The sequence below is a fragment of the Argiope bruennichi genome, chromosome 7 (assembly GCF_947563725.1).
Source record: "Argiope bruennichi chromosome 7, qqArgBrue1.1, whole genome shotgun sequence".
Lineage (NCBI taxonomy): Eukaryota > Metazoa > Arthropoda > Arachnida > Araneae > Araneidae > Argiope > Argiope bruennichi.
This window is the reverse complement of record NC_079157.1, coordinates 122,668,522-122,679,799: the sequence shown is the minus strand read 5'-3', so window position 1 is coordinate 122,679,799 and position 11,278 is coordinate 122,668,522.

Genomic DNA, 11,278 nt, shown 5'->3' with positions numbered 1-11,278 from the left:
TATATGAAACGTTAACTCTATTGCTAGAAATTTTTTCATACTCATTCATATTTTTTCATTTCAATTTTTTCTTACTTCTGTAAGAATTCGAAGTCAGGAAAAAAAAATCCTTATAAAATTGAGTTATCTAGGTTAAAAAGTGTATACTGTCGATGATTCACTAAATTTTTAAGATAAAATATGCAGTGACGCTGAGAACTATGTGCGAGAGATAAAATTTAACTCTTTTATTATAGAGACTATCTTTTGAAATGTTATAAGTCTTAGCTAATATAAGCATTACATCTAGAATATACTTCTATGATTGAAGATAGACTTATATATCTCTATAAGTACATTAAACTTAATTTAAGAAATTAAAATGTGATAGGTATCGTTTTTAAGATTTATTTAATAAAATAAATTGGACAATTTTAAGCTTTACAAAAATTCAATTTTGAAACGTCAACATAAAGTTTATTTTTCTAGCTTTGAAGAATTTTTTCACATAAAGGTATCAATTTTAAATTCGTTTCATTTTTTATTGTTTCTAAATCATTAGAAAATTAATATTTTGGGTCTAATTTCAATATCTAAGAAATGCCTAACCATTAAAAGAATTTCTTAAAAGAGCACTTCTATTTTTTATTGAAAGAATATCTCATCATCACCTTTGTCATTGGAAAATTTATATTCAACATGAAGAGTGAATTTGAATCAGATTAGAAAAATTAATCAAAGCTAATATATTGGTGGAATATATATTATGTATATCAAATGGATAAAATATTAACATTTTCTTTAAAACAGATTATGAAAAAATAATGAAATTTTATTATTTAAAATTTCCATTCTATTGAAAAATACTTCTATTCAATCCTGTTGAATTCCAATTTAATAGAAGTATTAAAATAAATAAAAAAATAAAGCCTTATATAATCAATAAAACAACTTTCATGAGAATGAATTAAAGTAAGATTTTCATTCACTGAATATAATCTAAAGGTATTCCTGAAAAGCAGATTTCAAATTCGAGAAGTAACAAAAAATAATTAGTAGTTATTTTATTCTGAAAAAAGTCAAAGTTCCAAAATTCAGAAAAACACTCCAAAAATCTACAAAGTCCTTAAAAAAAAAATAATAATAATAAGCCTTATTTGTCTTCGAAGGGGTTGGGTTGGGGAGTGGTGAGTTGCAGGGTTCGCTGAGTTTTGCTAACATCCATTTCAACTGGGGTCAAAGGTCATTTTGCCCGGAACTGTCCTTTTCTCCCTACTTATATCCTATCAGTAAGTTACGCGAATTAGAATACGTCTTGAGTTGTTTTTTATGCCGAAAGGATTGGCAATGACATCTCCTTCGGAACATTGTTTATATCTGTAAAGCCTTTTAAGTACAAGACAAATGAAAACTTTAAATTATTTTTTTTTAAACTTGGATTTCATAAAAAATTTTATACGCAAAAAAATATTTTAAAAACTTATTAATATATTACCTTGAAATTTCGTATGTTTGTTACCTTAAGGCATTAAACAAGGAATATAACTTTGAACTGACTGGTTTTTCTTTTAGAGCTGCCTAATGTTATTTTCAACAACGAATTTTGTGAAATTTTCAATACAGAAATACTCGATTTTCCGTAACTTTTTTGAAAACGCATATATTTCTTAGATTCTAGTTCATCCCCTTCACCATAGCTGTAAATGTGTTGCGTAAAGAAATAATTGGAATATGTGCAGTAGAATGTTTTGCTTTTGTTGTAATTTTTACTCAAATTGACGCATTCTACAGAATCTCAATTTGCAAAGAATTTCCCGATCTAGAAAATGAACTGAAATAGCTGATCTGCGAGATTTTTCAAAAATTTCTGTCCGTACATAGACAGATACTTTAAAGCTTCTAATAGTTCCAATTCAAATTCGTTGTAATAAGGTAAATGTCGCGAGATTTCACAAACTGAGGAAAAAAATTACAAGCTCCGAGAATTAAATTTTACTTTAACCCTTAAAAAATAATATTTTTTTAATCATGGTATATTAAAATATTTTTAGAATTGAAATTGGCTTATGAAAAGCGATTCATTTAGCTTATGAGATAAATGTAATTTCATTAATAAATTAATTTGGAATCAAGAAAAAAAAAATAGAGTCGCACCAGTTTGTGCGAAATAAGGGATTGAGGCATCCAAGTTTCTTTCCTATTGAAAAGTTTGTCAGAACTTATACCAGCCTACATAACTTCATGCAAATATTGATGAATTTGGGGCGAAGCATACTTGCCCATAACCCAAGAAAGGGTGGAAAGAGAGAAAAAAAAAAAGGGGGGGGGGTCCAGCGACAGGGCGCTTGGTAATTTCGGATATCAAAATATAGTTAGATATTTCATAGCCGGGAATTTTTTAAGTATCTATAACTTCATATGAATTTTTTTAAATATTTATACGTAAATATTTATATTAAATATAACATAACGGAAAAGTGCATAATAATTACATTACTTTTTTTGCTTTGGTATTTTATAAATTTATTTGTAAAGGTTCAAAAAAAGTTTAACCTATTCCTTACTATTTTATTCTAGTGGAACTAAATATTTTTCCTTTGCTCGCCAAGTTCTCAATATATAAATACATGTCCGTAAATCCGAGTTCAATTTTTCCCTGCCTTACTTAGCTTGATCATTTTCTTTTTGTTGATGGTGACAATTTATTATCTCTTAAAGTATAAAATAAGTTCCGTGTGTATTTTTTTATTCCCTCTTTTTAAAATCTAACTTTTAATTCACTTTCACATTGCTAAATTAAAAAGATTCATTTATATTGTGCAGAGGTTTAAAATTCGGTACTGTGTCACATTTGTTATTCATACTTTATTTCTAAAAACTAACCCCACTCTCTCTGTAATTTTAAGCATATCAAATTTACTCTCCTTGATTGAATCTTGCACATATCTTATAAATATTCGGGTTTTTTTTGTTGTTGGATTTAACTGATGTTCTAAATCCAGTTCAGGCTTGAGTTGGCTCTCCTGATATAGGACATTTCCCTCGTTTACAGGTTATTTTTCCTTTTAGATTCAAAATAGTCGTACTAGATGAAACGATTTGTTCTATTAGATGAAGCAAATTTAGCATAACACAGTAACAGTATTCAGTAAAAAAACGAAATGAAAGTAGCCGTATTTAAGCATTTCCTTATAAATTGATACTTGCACAATATTTTTTTTTGGCCCTGTTTGGATTATTATGGCAGTCGAGAAACTAGTATTTGCCACGACTGATTTTTAAGGCACAAACTGTTACTAATTTGAAACCCTGTGTTGATTGCGAATAGAATATGGATTAGATATTAATGTAGATTGACAAAATAATTTCGTTTTATAATGTATTGAGATATATTCCACTCCATCTCTATTCTCTTACTGAAAGATTAACTTGGATTTTAAATGATTATCTGAAGTTTATATTATTCATGTGTAAATTAAAATTAAAAAATGGCATCTGTTCCGTGAGTACTTTTCCTTATTTTCGTAATGCACGTTTAGTCTAAATTATCATTTTAAAACTTATTTACATTGTATATCCAGGCGATAAAAAAAAGTTATATTTTGTTAGCAACTAAGTCATTGCGGATTCTGTCAATAGATAGTTTTAGCACATTCTTTTGTTTTGACAACTTGTTCAAAGCATCTCATTTATATTGTTTGGACTTTCACTTTCAATTTAGTAAAATAAAGTGCATCGATTAGTTTCATTTTGCTTTTATCCCAATTTAGATATTACCATTTATTTTGTTCCATGCAGAACTCTTTAAACGGTAAAATTTCTAATGACGCTCATGATGCAAAATCGCATTTAATTCTGTTTTGTGGTTGCAAAAATGGAAAGTTTTATGAATATGGAATTATGAAACTGCTTGAAAGGTGGAGAAAGGTCATCGATCAAGACGACAAAGCTTAAATGAATAAAGTTAAGTTTTAAAGCAAAAATTTTGAATTTCCTTTTTCATTTAAAATACGCAATCACTTAGTTGCCAATCCTATATATATATATATATATATATATATATATATATATATAACATTATTTGCTGTGAAGCATGATGCAGTTTGAAGACCATGAAGAGACTTTTTATCTTTTTAATCCCTCGGGAAAGCATAATTATTCACAAGCAAAGATGCGGGGTTGTATGACTTTTGCGTACAACCATTTGCGTACGGATCATAAAACTGTCAGTTGTCTCGTTTACAATGCGGTTGTGTTACTGATAAGGGCCAGTTCTAGAAGAGGTTACAACATCTTAAACGTTATCTAAAAGTGCCATATTTGGCGAGAGTTAGCCTGATGTTTGACACAATTTCGAATACTTAACGATACGTTCATTAATATAATTTCATGCGTTTTAATACTATAGGAGTAATTTCCACTTTGCTTTTTATGAAAGATGGATTGCTTTTCAATGTATTTATTCAAAAATGTATGATAAAAATCATTGAGGAATGATATTTCTTCTCGTATACATCGTGTATCCACTTCGAAATAATAATCATTTTTTCTAGATTTCAGATATAAATGCATTACTTTGCATCAATATAACGTTTTGCATTAAACGAAAAAGTTTGCGTTTCATTAATTTTTGATTTATTTCTTCTTCATTCGTTTATTTAATTCAATCATTTCGAACATTTAAATATGTTATTTAAATATAGGCACTTAAAAAAGTTGTTTCTTAAATTTAAAGTATAATTAAATGAGGTTAGTGGTATTGGAATGATTTGTAAAGAGGGAAAACTTGCAAAAGAAATTCTTGAAATTCCGTAAGTAGTAAGAAAAGCTTCCAATTACGGATGTTAAGTTTTCACGCTATATCAATTTTTAAAAAATCAGTTTCTAGAGTAGAAAGCCATTACAAATTTAAAATTTTCTGTTTGTCATCGTAGATATAATTTAAATATTGTTACATTTTTTTAAAAAATCTGTACTCTGATAAAGATAAATTATTTGTTCATTGTATGACTTTTCATTTTGTATATGAAATATTGTAAGTATATGGTGTATAAAATAAGCAACTTACTAAATCAGAAGTATATTAATATTTTGCTAACTGATCATTTGTATCTGCGAAAATTTATAGGAGATATTAGCTGAATTCAAATTTAATTTTCTTCTAGTTGCACTATTTATTAAACCATAATACAAATTAACTGTTAAAAAATAAAATAGAATTAAGAAAAATGATTTTTACATTAATATATGTTCTTCAGAAAGTTTAATTTTATTGAAGATCGTTCTTATATTTACAATAAATCATTAAAAATAGTTTTGAATGAAGTTCTGGTAATACACTCTTCAACAATATACATCTACACCTTAATTAAAATGTTTACTGATTAGCTATGCGTTTTATCCATATTTTAATCAATATAATTATTTCTTATTTCAGAAGAATTATTGCCGTTTTAAACCTTCCTGGGGCCCTGAGATAATGCAAATCTCAAAGCCCTTTTTCTCTCCAAATTTTTTAATTGATTTTAATTTAATTTTTATTCAGCAATTTTAAGTAGTAAATTTTGAAAACTGAAGTCGCAATATTATGTCCCTTTCTAAAAAGTCCATTTCAATATTGTACAAATAAAAAAAGTGCACAGTCAAAACGTAAAATTAATTTTAAGCAAAATATCGAAAACCAAAGACAACTTTATATAACACTCTAAACAATATTGTAAAAGGAGGAAATATGAAATATATTTTTTTAAACTGTAAAGATCCAAATTTTTTAGAATTATAAAACAGCATAACGAATAACATGTAAATGGTAATTAGGAATATAACTAGAATAAAATTCTAAAATTAATTTAATAAATACTTGATTATGACTTGAATAAATTGACTGCAGGGCCGTCTGTCATAAATGAAAGTATAAAACTAAATACCTTTCTACAACTACTAAAAATTATCAAGAGCTGAGGGTAGTTTTCTTTGTTGCTTTTTTTAACTAATCACTCTTTGTTAAGATTTGTCATTTAATCAGACTCGTCATATTTAAATACTTTTTCATCCAATTAGAATATTATGTTAACTTACCTGCATATGCATTTTGCGATTAATATTTATCATAAGTATTCTTTATAAGTTTCTTATGCATTCTACTTTCAAAATTTACATCATCAATGGAAAAATAAGAGAATACAGCGTTTAAAAATTATCTAAATTTGTAACAATGTCACAAAAGATAAAAGAAATCATACTAAGAATATTTTAAAATAATATTCAATACATGGCGATATTATAAAAATCAAATAAATAGTAAATTCGGGAAAAGTTTAAAAAATGCTTTCTTACGTATTATTATTCCATTTTCAGTTGTAATGTTCCATTAAAATATCCCGAATTTTATTTTTAATTCATAAAATAAAATAAGGACTGATTTAGGAACTTAAATAACAAAATACCTGATAACATACGCGCGCGCATACACACACACACACACACACAAAGGAGGGGGGAGGGGAGGGAAAAAATTGAATTTAAACACGGAAGCATATACTTTAAATTTCACAGGTATTTCCAAATTTTTCGTTTAAAATTATTCAAAAATTAAAGTGTGGAATATTCAGACTTTAATCTAGAAGTTTTAATTAACAAAATAAGATTTTCTTCCAAGAATAAAAGTGAATGTATATATATGCGTCTATCAATCTATTTAAAATATCGACCATTGGATGTAGAGATACTAAATTTAACACACGTATGTTTGGGAGAAAGAAATGTGCCATTCTGTGCATTTAAAAATATTAATACAAAAAATGTTATCTCTAATGTAAATTATCTTAAAATTTTTTAAACAACATTCATTTTATTGGTTTATCAGCCCTTGCGTATTTTTATTCCGTAAAAAGAATACAGATCTTAGATAGCATGTATGTTTTATAGTCAAGATTTTCCGAGTAACTAGATTTTTAAATATAAGATAAAATGTATTTTTATAACTATATCAGACTTCTTAAGTTATTTATTTCATGTGTATATGAATTATTTATTTGATTACCAGATTTATCAAAAGTTTTGAACAAATTTAATTTCAAATAGTAGCAAATTTATCAACTGTTAAATTCTCTTATTGACTTGTGTGTTATTAATTAGCTGAAATGCACATTTAAATAATCCACTTATCTTAAAACAATTGGAATTTCTTGTGATGGTAATAGTTAAGTTCAGGTGTTCCTGTTCCAGATTTTCTTTTAAACTTTATTTATTTTCATTTGAGAACTATATTTAGCATACTTTGACTGTGAATGAATAATGCAGATAATGGATATGATTTGGAAGTAAAAACTATTTTTTACTGTAAATTTTTAGAAAGTTATGAAAGTTATCAAATAATTCTCTTATTTTTTGATAAATTAAAATTCTAATTAAAAATTCAAAAAAATCACTTTCCTACCCTCCAAAATATATATTTGCCAAATTTGATAGGCAGACGGCCTGGTGTGTACAGAGCCAGCATATACACATAGAGACAAAAGTTTTTTCCCTGTGTTTAAGCATCAAAATTTAGTTAAAATACCAATACATTTTCTCGCCAAATACTCTTGCCAACAGATAACTTATGTTTTAGCAAACCTAGACTAATTGCTCCCTACACCCTTTTTTCAAAGAGCTTCGCGTGATTTATTGGCTTTTTTATGAGCTGTACGCAAACGGTTGTACGCATCTGTCCCACTACCCCTCTCACGTGTCCGCTGTAGCCACTGTCCGCTCTGGCCACGTAACCCCTGAATTGATACTCCTTTTAAAATTTTACTTTGTTTAAGTAGAAATTTTTTAAGAAAAGGTCAAAGTCGGGGGGGGGGAGAGGAATTAATAAATTGTATAAATTAAGGTTTCAGAAAATATTTTTCTTGTGGTGAATACTAAAACGCATTAAGTCAAATATTAATATATTCTTGCTGCTTCACTACTACAATTCGCTTTTAATTTCAGCATCTGTAATGTGTCGGAATTACCACACTGGCGAGAAACTGCCGAAAAAAAAAATTCATCGTTATTGGCTACCAATCCCATCTCTGTAAACAGAAAAAGGGAATATGTAATAGAAAAATCAATGCACCATCAATATATCATGCATCGTATATCAAGTATCATCAGTATAAATTTTTTTCTGTTAGAGATTTTAATGTAAAACAAGAACACAGTATTTCATTTTACTTTAAAGATAAAGTTTCCATTTGTAGCATTATATAGACGATTTGTAAAAGAATTTTGTAACTAAGATTTATAACAATTGACTTCTTATAACTAAAAAAAAAAATCAGATTAAAATAGCTCATTAAAACTCTATCGAAAAAAAAAATCTTTTGTTTTTAAGAAGCTAATAAAATACATTAAGTAATGCTAACAGAGTGAATGTGGTTTGGGTTTAAGTATTTATGGATAAAAACGGATGTAAGAATTTTCTAAAGCTGAAACAGTTTCTTCCAAACGATCAAAAGTTTATATTCAAATTTTTTCAAGAAATAATTTATTACCTAGTTTTCAATATTTTTATCATGTTAAATATGAATGAAATAATTATGGAAAAAGGGCTTTAATATTAGCAGCTGTTAAATAGGATACAGTGATAACTTTTTTTTTGAGGTGGGGTCTAAATAGCTAAATTATTGACCATATTTAAATAAACTACTAGTTTTAACTCAAAATTATAAGATGATTTATTTTTATGTATTGAGCTTTTTTTATTAAATATTACTCAGTATTTTATTTATTAAAGGGAATAAATGATTGTGTACAGAGTTCTATGTTACAAAACTATTTTATCTCACGTGTGTATGAAATTAAATGCATGCTTATTCAAATTCCTTACATCTTTTAGATTATGTAACCATTGAGTTAGAACTCTTGAACTGCAGCCCATACATTTTTCTGGCAACCCTGCTATCTCTTAAAAACAACATTCCACCTGCGAGTTAAATTCGTACATCTGCAATAATTGTTATAATATTCTGAGCTTAGGTTGAATTGACAACTTTATAATGTGCTGACTTTATAATGTGCTATCTCTTAAAAACAACATTCCACCTGCGAGTTAAATTCGTACATCTGCAATAATTGTTATAATATTCTGAGCTTAGGTTGAATTGACAACTTTATAATGTGCTATCTCTTAAAAACAACATTCCACCTGCGAGTTAAATTCGTACATCTGCAATAATTGTTATAATATTCTGAGCTTAGGTTGAATTGACAACTTTATAATGTGCTATCTCTTAAAAACAACATTCCACCTGCGAGTTAAATTCGTACATCTGCAATAATTGTTATAATATTCTGAGCTTAGGTTGAATTGACAACTTTATAATGTGCTATCTCTTAAAAACAACATTCCACCTGCGAGTTAAATTCGTACATCTGCAATAATTGTTATAATATTCTGAGCTTAGGTTGAATTGACAACTTTATAATGTGCTATCTCTTAAAAACAACATTCCACCTGCGAGTTAAATTCGTACATCTGCAATAATTGTTATAATATTCTGAGCTTAGGTTGAATTGACAACTTTATAATGTGCTATCTCTTAAAAACAACATTCCACCTGCGAGTTAAATTCGTACATCTGCAATAATTGTTATAATATTCTGAGCTTAGGTTGAATTGACAACTTTATAATGTGCTATCTCTTAAAAACAACATTCCACCTGCGAGTTAAATTCGTACATCTGCAATAATTGTTATAATATTCTGAGCTTAGGTTGAATTGACAACTTTATAATGTGCTATCTCTTAAAAACAACATTCCACCTGCGAGTTAAATTCGTACATCTGCAATAATTGTTATAATATTCTGAGCTTAGGTTGAATTGACAACTTTATAATGTGCTATCTCTTAAAAACAACATTCCACCTGCGAGTTAAATTCGTACATCTGCAATAATTGTTATAATATTCTGAGCTTAGGTTGAATTGACAACTTTATAATGTGCTATCTCTTAAAAACAACATTCCACCTGCGAGTTAAATTCGTACATCTGCAATAATTGTTATAATATTCTGAGCTTAGGTTGAATTGACAACTTTATAATGTGCTATCTCTTAAAAACAACATTCCACCTGCGAGTTAAATTCGTACATCTGCAATAATTGTTATAATATTCTGAGCTTAGGTTGAATTGACAACTTTATAATGTGCTATCTCTTAAAAACAACATTCCACCTGCGAGTTAAATTCGTACATCTGCAATAATTGTTATAATATTCTGAGCTTAGGTTGAATTGACAACTTTATAATGTGCTGACTTCGGGGAATACACTCTAAAAATTCTACGTTTACTGACATTATACAATGACGAAATGCGTATAAAGTGATATTCAAATCATTGGATTTTTAATATTGCAAACTTATTATAAAATGTTAAATAAGACTCGAAATATACTGAAAAAATAATTTAAAAAATATTTTTGAATCTTTCCGACAAAAAGAAGAAAATTTTTTGAAATCAAAGCGAGAAATTATTTCTAAAAGTAAACTTAAGTCGTTGTTGCTTTTTTCCCTTGAATTGAACATCCATTGAAACCAAGACAAGAGATCAGGAATAGAGGGGTGCAGTCGCTTCTGAGGGTAAAGACCAATGAGCACCGAGGGTAGAAGCACAACCCCCGATAGACAAGGCATCTGCGGGTTTCCGTGACGTCACGACGAGACGGCAGTCTCTGCGCGCTAGAGAGTGAAGAGAAATTACTTTTCACTTGTTAATATCCTTTCATATACTTCCATATCATGCAATTCAACACACATATATTGTAGAATTCATTAAGAATTAAAATGCAGCCGCTTTCCACGTCACCCTGGAGGTACGGTGCTTGGTATGCATTACCTTTTTTGCATTAAGTGCAGGGCAGGTTTCCCAGTAGGTGTATCTCCCTTAGATTTAAAACTATTTTCTTCATTCACTACATCATTAAAAATTATATCTGTTGCAAAATATTTTTGATTAGAAAATTTCAAAATTTCTTCTTCATATATGGTACATAAATTTTTAAATTATAATATAAAAAATACATTTGCAATGCTTTTGTTGATTAATTTCAAAACAATTCCATACAATAATGGTTTTATGAATATTTGCCGTGGCGTCAACTCCAATAAAGCAATAAAAACAATATTTCACGAAACAGTATTCTATTCAAAAAAATATCCAATAAATCTTTGAAACATTAGAAGAGCTTTCTTATTTAACTATATATTTTATCATTACTTTGTTAGAAATATCTTTACTAAATTTATCAAATTTTCTTTCCTTTCCGGTT